Source organism: Rutidosis leptorrhynchoides, chromosome 8 (assembly GCF_046630445.1).
Source record: "Rutidosis leptorrhynchoides isolate AG116_Rl617_1_P2 chromosome 8, CSIRO_AGI_Rlap_v1, whole genome shotgun sequence".
Lineage (NCBI taxonomy): Eukaryota > Viridiplantae > Streptophyta > Magnoliopsida > Asterales > Asteraceae > Rutidosis > Rutidosis leptorrhynchoides.
In genome coordinates this window covers 339,459,408-339,466,753 of record NC_092340.1, presented here as the reverse complement: position 1 = coordinate 339,466,753, position 7,346 = coordinate 339,459,408, and positions in this window count along the sequence as shown.

The window sequence follows — 7,346 nt, the reverse complement described above, 5'->3', positions numbered from 1 at the left end:
TTAAGCACCGCTTGTAATGGTCCAGAATTCACAGATACGAATTTCGAAATGAACATTGTTAATGTTCTAGGAAGGAAATTGTGATGGCACGATCTTGACTTGTCAAATTACTAAAATACCTTAGAAAAGGCCGAATCATCAAGAAATATTTTCTTGATACTTTAGAGGTTAAATAGAATACAAGAGTCGTATAACATGGCACATGATAATGTTATGATCTGTGAATCATCACGTTCCATTTAGAAACTCAGCATGACTTACTGTAATATAATCACATTGATCAAGTGTCATTATATTATACTAATTCATGCTTCAGTTCCCAACACTACTTCAAAATATTCCTATTTTAAACTTGAATGTTTCAGAATTTAGAAACTAAAATAGTTTCTTTTATGATGTAATACAGATAGCGCAAAGAGGTAAATGATTTCAAATAAGAAAAATTAAAATCTTCAGAAATATGGAGGATATTTATAATGAAAGATATGATGATATTTTAGAATTTCTAATATCAGAGGATGATGAAAAATATTGTCCGCAGGGGTTTAGAGTCAGGAGCAAGGTATTCGTTAATGACTTCAGCAGATACTGAATTATTTGGATCCTTTGAAGTCAGGTTCAGTCTTTGTAATTTGTCCACAGCCTCCTTTCTACTTTGCTCAATCCGTTTTCCAGTTCCAAGACTTCTCTTTTTCTGCGCTTTGCCAGCACACCTATTCATTATCATCAAACTTTTACTGTTAAGGTCGTTTATAGTTTTTTTGCTGCTTCATCAGTATTTTTCCATTTTCGGAGAACCAATTCGTAGTTCGAAGTGTTTTTCAGAATCTTCACATTCAAATTAAGTCCAGAAGATAGACGTTATATATACACATATAACTGTTGGCGTAGACATGCTGCGAGATTTCAAAATACTGATTGCTAATTCCCAATGATTCGTATGGAAATTCTCATTACAAGATGCGAATGAGTAAATGATGGGGTTTCAATGAATAATTATAATGACTTTTTGGAGAGGCTAAAGTCAAAGGGTAATGAAGTTGTTGATACATCTGTTAATAATGTGGTGGAATGTAAAAGGTTCCCTGGTAACGATGGTGTATATCTCAAGGTTATAATAAGGTTAGTGTGACTGAAAAGTCGAAGTTGACTTGCTGGAGCTGTGACAAAACTGGCTACTTTGAATAGGAGTTGCAAAGTTATTTTTGCTAATAAATGCTAAAGAATCTGACGCGGATACGTTATTTAAACTTTTACTTTGGTTTCAAGAGTTTTTCAGGTACATAACTGTGGGTAACATGTGGTTGGATCATCATCTCGATTGCTCATCATTCGAAGTGTCTTCAGAAATTTTCGAAGGGTTTGAACACAGATTGTAATCGTTAACATACATTTGATGTTCTAACACAGTTTTGAAGTCAAAATATAGCTTGTGAAAGATGTAAGGATCTAAGAGTGATGATTTTGGTCATATCTCAAGTTGAATTTTGAGATTTCAAAATCAGAATATGTAATTAAATTTTGAATGAGTATGGTTGTTTTGATTTCTATAAAAGAATGTATATTGTTGTGAAAGTAGGGAGTATAATGGATGATTTGCTGAATCAGATTCGAAGAATGTAATATATTAATTGTGAATTTATATATCTCTCGGGTATTACCTACCCGTTAAAAAAAATTCACAATTAATATTTTGTACAAAAGAATTTTATTACAGTCTTTATGAAAATATATATATGTATATTTTCTTCAGATGTAACATAGATTTAATGAGTTAATGTTAAATTAAACTCATTTGATTTACGGTTGAAACTAGAATTGAATGATCCCTAAAGGCTTTAAAAAGTACATAACTTTTACGCAGTATTTCTTTAATGACATTGAAATTATGAATCAACACTTCGTTATTTGTTGATGTATGATGTTCGGTTCGTGGAATTCATGTGAATTTCACAAAGTACGAATGATGTTATCTGAAAAGTTTCGGGTACATCGATGATGAAAGTGTAAAATCAAATATATACTTGATTTATTATGAATTGGAATTTGTTGAATTGCGATAGAGATTGTAGTTAACGCTGGTTAAGTTGCGGCCGAAGGACGTGCATTATTGCATATTTGTAATATGAATTAACCGAGTAGTTAAGATTCACACACAATAGCTTAGCACGGAAAGATTTATTTCAATATATATATATATATATATATATATATATATATATATATATATATATATATAATATACATATAATTTCTTCAGAGGGAATGAGTTAATTCTTCATAACTCGTTGATACAATATACACGTTATTGATTCGTAATGATGTCCACAGTGATTCTTAAACTGACGGAGTTTGTGATGTTATCGGTGTTGTTGATTCGGATGTTGACTGTACTAACGATGCTGGTAACGCTGACGGTACTGTTGATGCTGTTGGTAAAGCAAGTTTAGCTTGTTAATCACACACCATTTTTGTCAAGGTTTCTACTCTTCCTTCTATCATTTTGGTTCGCTTAAATGATTTATGGTTAGGGCTAGATTAGATAATCTCTAAGACTTTAGAGATTACATAATCGCCGCGGAATGTTTCTCCAATGAAGTTATGAATTAATACTTCGTCGGTTATTGTTGTTGGTACTCCTTGGTATCTATGGTGAGTATGACGTTGATGCTCGTGGGACAGATTGTGAAGTTGAGGTTTACGACGCGGTTGTGGTTGGAGGTGGTAATGGTACTGTTGGCGTTGATGATGGTGGTACTGGTTATGCTGCTGATGCTGCTGCTGGTGTTTGTAATCTCTGCACCATATTCTCCAAAGCCACTACCCGAGCGCGAAGCTCATTGACTTCTTCTATTACACCGGGGTGATTGTCGGTTCGGACGAGTGGATAAATAAAATCTAAAATTTGATGTAATATATAATCGTGACGAGATACTCTGGAAATGAGCGAGAAAATGGTGTTTCGGACAGGTTCACCGGTAAGTGCTTCAGGTTCTTCGTCAAGAGGGCAATGTGGTGGATGGAAGGGATCACCTTCTTCTTGTCTCCAATGATTGAGGAGGCTACGAACCCATCCCCAATTCATCCAGAATAGGTGATGACTGATTGGTTGATCTATTCCGGTCACACTGCTTTCGGAGCTTGAATGGGATTCCATTTCGAAATCTGAGTGACTTGAACTGATGACGAATTCCATTTCGTACGATTGGATAAAGGATTTTTTTTTTATGAAATGATTTTTGCTAACGGATGGTATTCTAATTACATAGAATATATATATATATATATATATATATATATATATATATATATATATATATATATATATATATATATATATATATATATATATATATATATATATATCAAAAGATTTCGTAGATTACGGAGGACTTTGCGGGATATGTCAGGCAAAGTTTAAAGTAACAGATACGATAAGATATGATTTAGCAGATATGCTAAGATATGAATTTTTGTCTATACACTATTCATGCAATCAATGCAGCAAGACGTGTCTTAGACTCAAAATGATAAGCAGGTAATTTTCTGAGGATGATAAGTAGTTAATTTTCGACACAAAATGATAAGCAAAACTTTTGACATGCAGACACGGTCGAAGTCCAGACTCACTAATGCATCCTATCGACTTATCAGTTAGACACACTAATGCAGACCTGGTTCGCTAAGACCACCGCTCTGATACCAACTGAAAGGACCCGTTCATATACATTATAAACGATTCACAATAGTTGATTACATTGCGAGGTATTTGACCTCTATATGATACATTTTACAAACATTGCATTCGTTTTTAAAAGACAATCTTTCTTTACATCGAAAATTGACAGGCATGCATACCATTTCATAATATCCACTATCCAACTATAAATTGATTTAATAATAATCTTTGATGAACTCAATGACTCGAATGCAACGTTCTTCGAAATATGCTATGAAAGACTCCAAGTAATATCTTTAAAATGAGCAAATGCACAGCGGAAGATTTCTTTAACACCTGAGAATAAACATGCTTTAAAGTGTCAACCAAAAGGTTGGTGAGTTCATTAGTTTATCATAATCATTTATTTCCATCATTTTAATAGACCACAAGAATTTCATTTTCAAATCTCATAAATATACGTCTCATGCATAGAGACAAAAAATAATCATTCATATGGTGAACACCTAGTAACCGACATTAACTAGATACATATAAGAATATCCCCTATCATTCCGAGATCCTCCTTCGGACATGATATAAATTTCGAAGTACTAAAGCATCCGGTACTTTGGATGGGGTTTGTTAGGCCCAATAGATCTATCTTTAGGATTCGCGTCAATTAGGGTGTCTGTTCCCTAATTCTTAGATTACCAGACTTTAATAAAATGGGGCATATTCGATTTCGATAATTCAACCATAGAATGTAGTTTCAATTACTTGTGTCTATTTCGTCAAACATTTATAAAAGCGCATGTATTCTCAGTCCCAAAAATATAAAGGGTAAAAAGGCAAATGAAACTCACCATACTGTATTTCGTAGTAAAAATACATATAACATCATTGAACAAGTGCAAGGTTGGCCTCGGATTCACGAACCTAAATTAATTATATATATTTATGTGTTGGTCAATATTTGTCTAACAAATTAGGTCAAGTCATAGTGTAATCCTATCCTATAGCTCGAGTCTAATTCTACAGTATAGTAACATGTTATATTACTCATGCTCAATTAAGATTCTAGTAAAAGGTGACATGTGAAACAACGTAACACAAATGGTTTCATAATCATAAAATAGTATTTTAGGTTTTTTTTTTCTTTTTTTTAGAGAAAATCAACACAAAAAGTTAACTGAAAAGTTAACAGGAAAAGTCAAAGTTCAAAGTCAAAAGTCAAAGGTTAAAGTCAAAAGTCAAAGGTCAAAGTAAAAATGAGGGCGCATGCAAATATCTAATAACTTATACAAAAATGATTTTCGGTCAAACATGACTAAACAGGCCACTTCAGCTATTTTTAGAAAAATTATCGGAACTCCGATTGATAAACGGCCAAAGATAAAAGTTACACATTACCAAAAAAAATTAAGCATAAATATTACAGAAGTAAACTAAACCTAGACAACTCGTAGTTGCCAACGCGTTTTCGGCGTTTCAAAGTTAATTTTTCAGCTTTAATAAATTTACAAAAGTGACCGAGTAGCCTACTTTGGAGATTTTTAGAAAATTCCTCAAAACTCGTATTGACAAACGGTCAAAGCCTGAAAATTCTCGTTACCACAAAGATATAACATGATTTTTGGCAAGAGTAAACACATATCAGGCCGACCATGACAACTGATACAAAACTGACATTTTTAAATAAAAAAGTTTCAGCTCTTTTTAGAATTTTAAAATGTGACCAAACTGTTAACTTTGATGATTTTTAGAAAAATCGTCGAGACTCGAATTGACAAACGGCTAGAGTTGTTTATTAGACCTTACAGCAAAGAATTCAGTGGTATTTTTTTTTATATATGAAACAACGCAGATCAGCGATAATTTCAGTTCCCGTTTCGACATTTCATCAAAATTTGCAAAACTTCTTTTGTCCATAACTTGACAACCGTTCAACGAAACGAGACGTGCTTTATATGAAAATTCATCTACTCGACGAGTAGAATCCAAATAATTACTTTTTATAACCCATAAAATTAGTTCACTAATTATCATCAGCAATTTTAATTACGAAATTAATTATGCAATTTGTTTATTTCATAACTTTCTAACCATTACTTGGATTCAAGTGATTCTTAAACCAAAATTCAACTATTTTTCGCTAGCTTTCCAACGACATGCATATCTTATACCTTATCTCAATCGTATATGTAACTAATTCAGGAATCAACATAACCTATCTAATGGCAATATCAAAAGTACAAGCATGCATAATCCTATATACCCGAGCACTAGTCAGGGATACACTATTAGTATGTAAAAATTAAATTATGAGTACTCACATATCAATATTGAGATTCAATATTGCAGGAAAGGTACGTAAACGCAACGGAGATGATAAACACTATATTGACCTCACGAGCATACCCATGAACCATACTCAATCACCTCAATAGCTATAACCCATAATTTCCTTAATCTTATCCCACTCAAAAAAACAACTTCGAAATCACTCGGATAGCACTCCGTCGTAATATTTTATGTATACTAATAATATCTTGAGATAATACGGAGTAAATATATATATGTAAATCGATTGAGAGAGTTTAGAGAAAACTATTTTCAAGTTTCTATGAAATAATGAAACCTATTGAATTCTATTTATAATAGATTTTTGAATTATTAAAGTGAATTATTAAAGTATGAATTATTAAAGTGAATTATTAAAGTATGAATTATTAAAGTGAATTATTAAAGTATGAATTATTAAAGTGAATTATTAAAGTATGAATTATTAAAGTGAATTATTAAAGTATGAATTATTAAAGTGAATTATTAAAGTATGAATTATTAAAGTGAATTATTAAAGTATGAATTATTAAAGTTAAAGTAAAGTAAAAATAAAGTAAAGGTAAAGTTTAAGTATAGTAAAAGTATAAAACTATGTATGTATAATACGCGTATAAATATATATAATATTAATTTAAATCGTTATATATATTTAATAAAATAAAATATAAATATCGTTATCTTTATCATACTAGTTAAGTAATGAGTTGTCAAAAGTGGTTCTAGATATTTATAAAAGTTATATACGTTTTAATAATAAAGTTATTTTTAAACTGAAAACGTTTTTTGTACGTTTGAAACTAAATAGATCAATCGAGTCTTTATGAGATTCAATCTTCCACTATCCTTTGTCTAGTTCTCAATGATTGACAATTTGTTCATATTTATAAATCACTTTACCATTTTCCGAATATTGTTAAAATGAAAAGATTTCTCAAATCAACGTGGGCCTTTCAACAGAGACTTGTAATCATAATTCAATATATCTGATAATTCAATCATTTAATCTTATCTTCTAATTCCATTGATAAACATTTTGAAACAGATACAATCATATAAAGTATTTAATCTAATATTTTGTTTACGTTTCAAGTTATAATATATATACACATATACATATATAATCATATTCGTTTAATGGTTCGTGAATCGTTGGAACTTGGTCGAGGTTGAATGAATGTATGAACATAGTTTAAAATTCTTGAAATTTAACTTAACAAATATTGCTTATCGTGTCGGAAACATATAAAGATTAAAGTTTAAATTTAGTTGGAAATTTCCGGGTTGTCACAAGAGATTCCAGCTCCACTCATCCCAGGACCCTCAGAGCCACATCACCATTCCG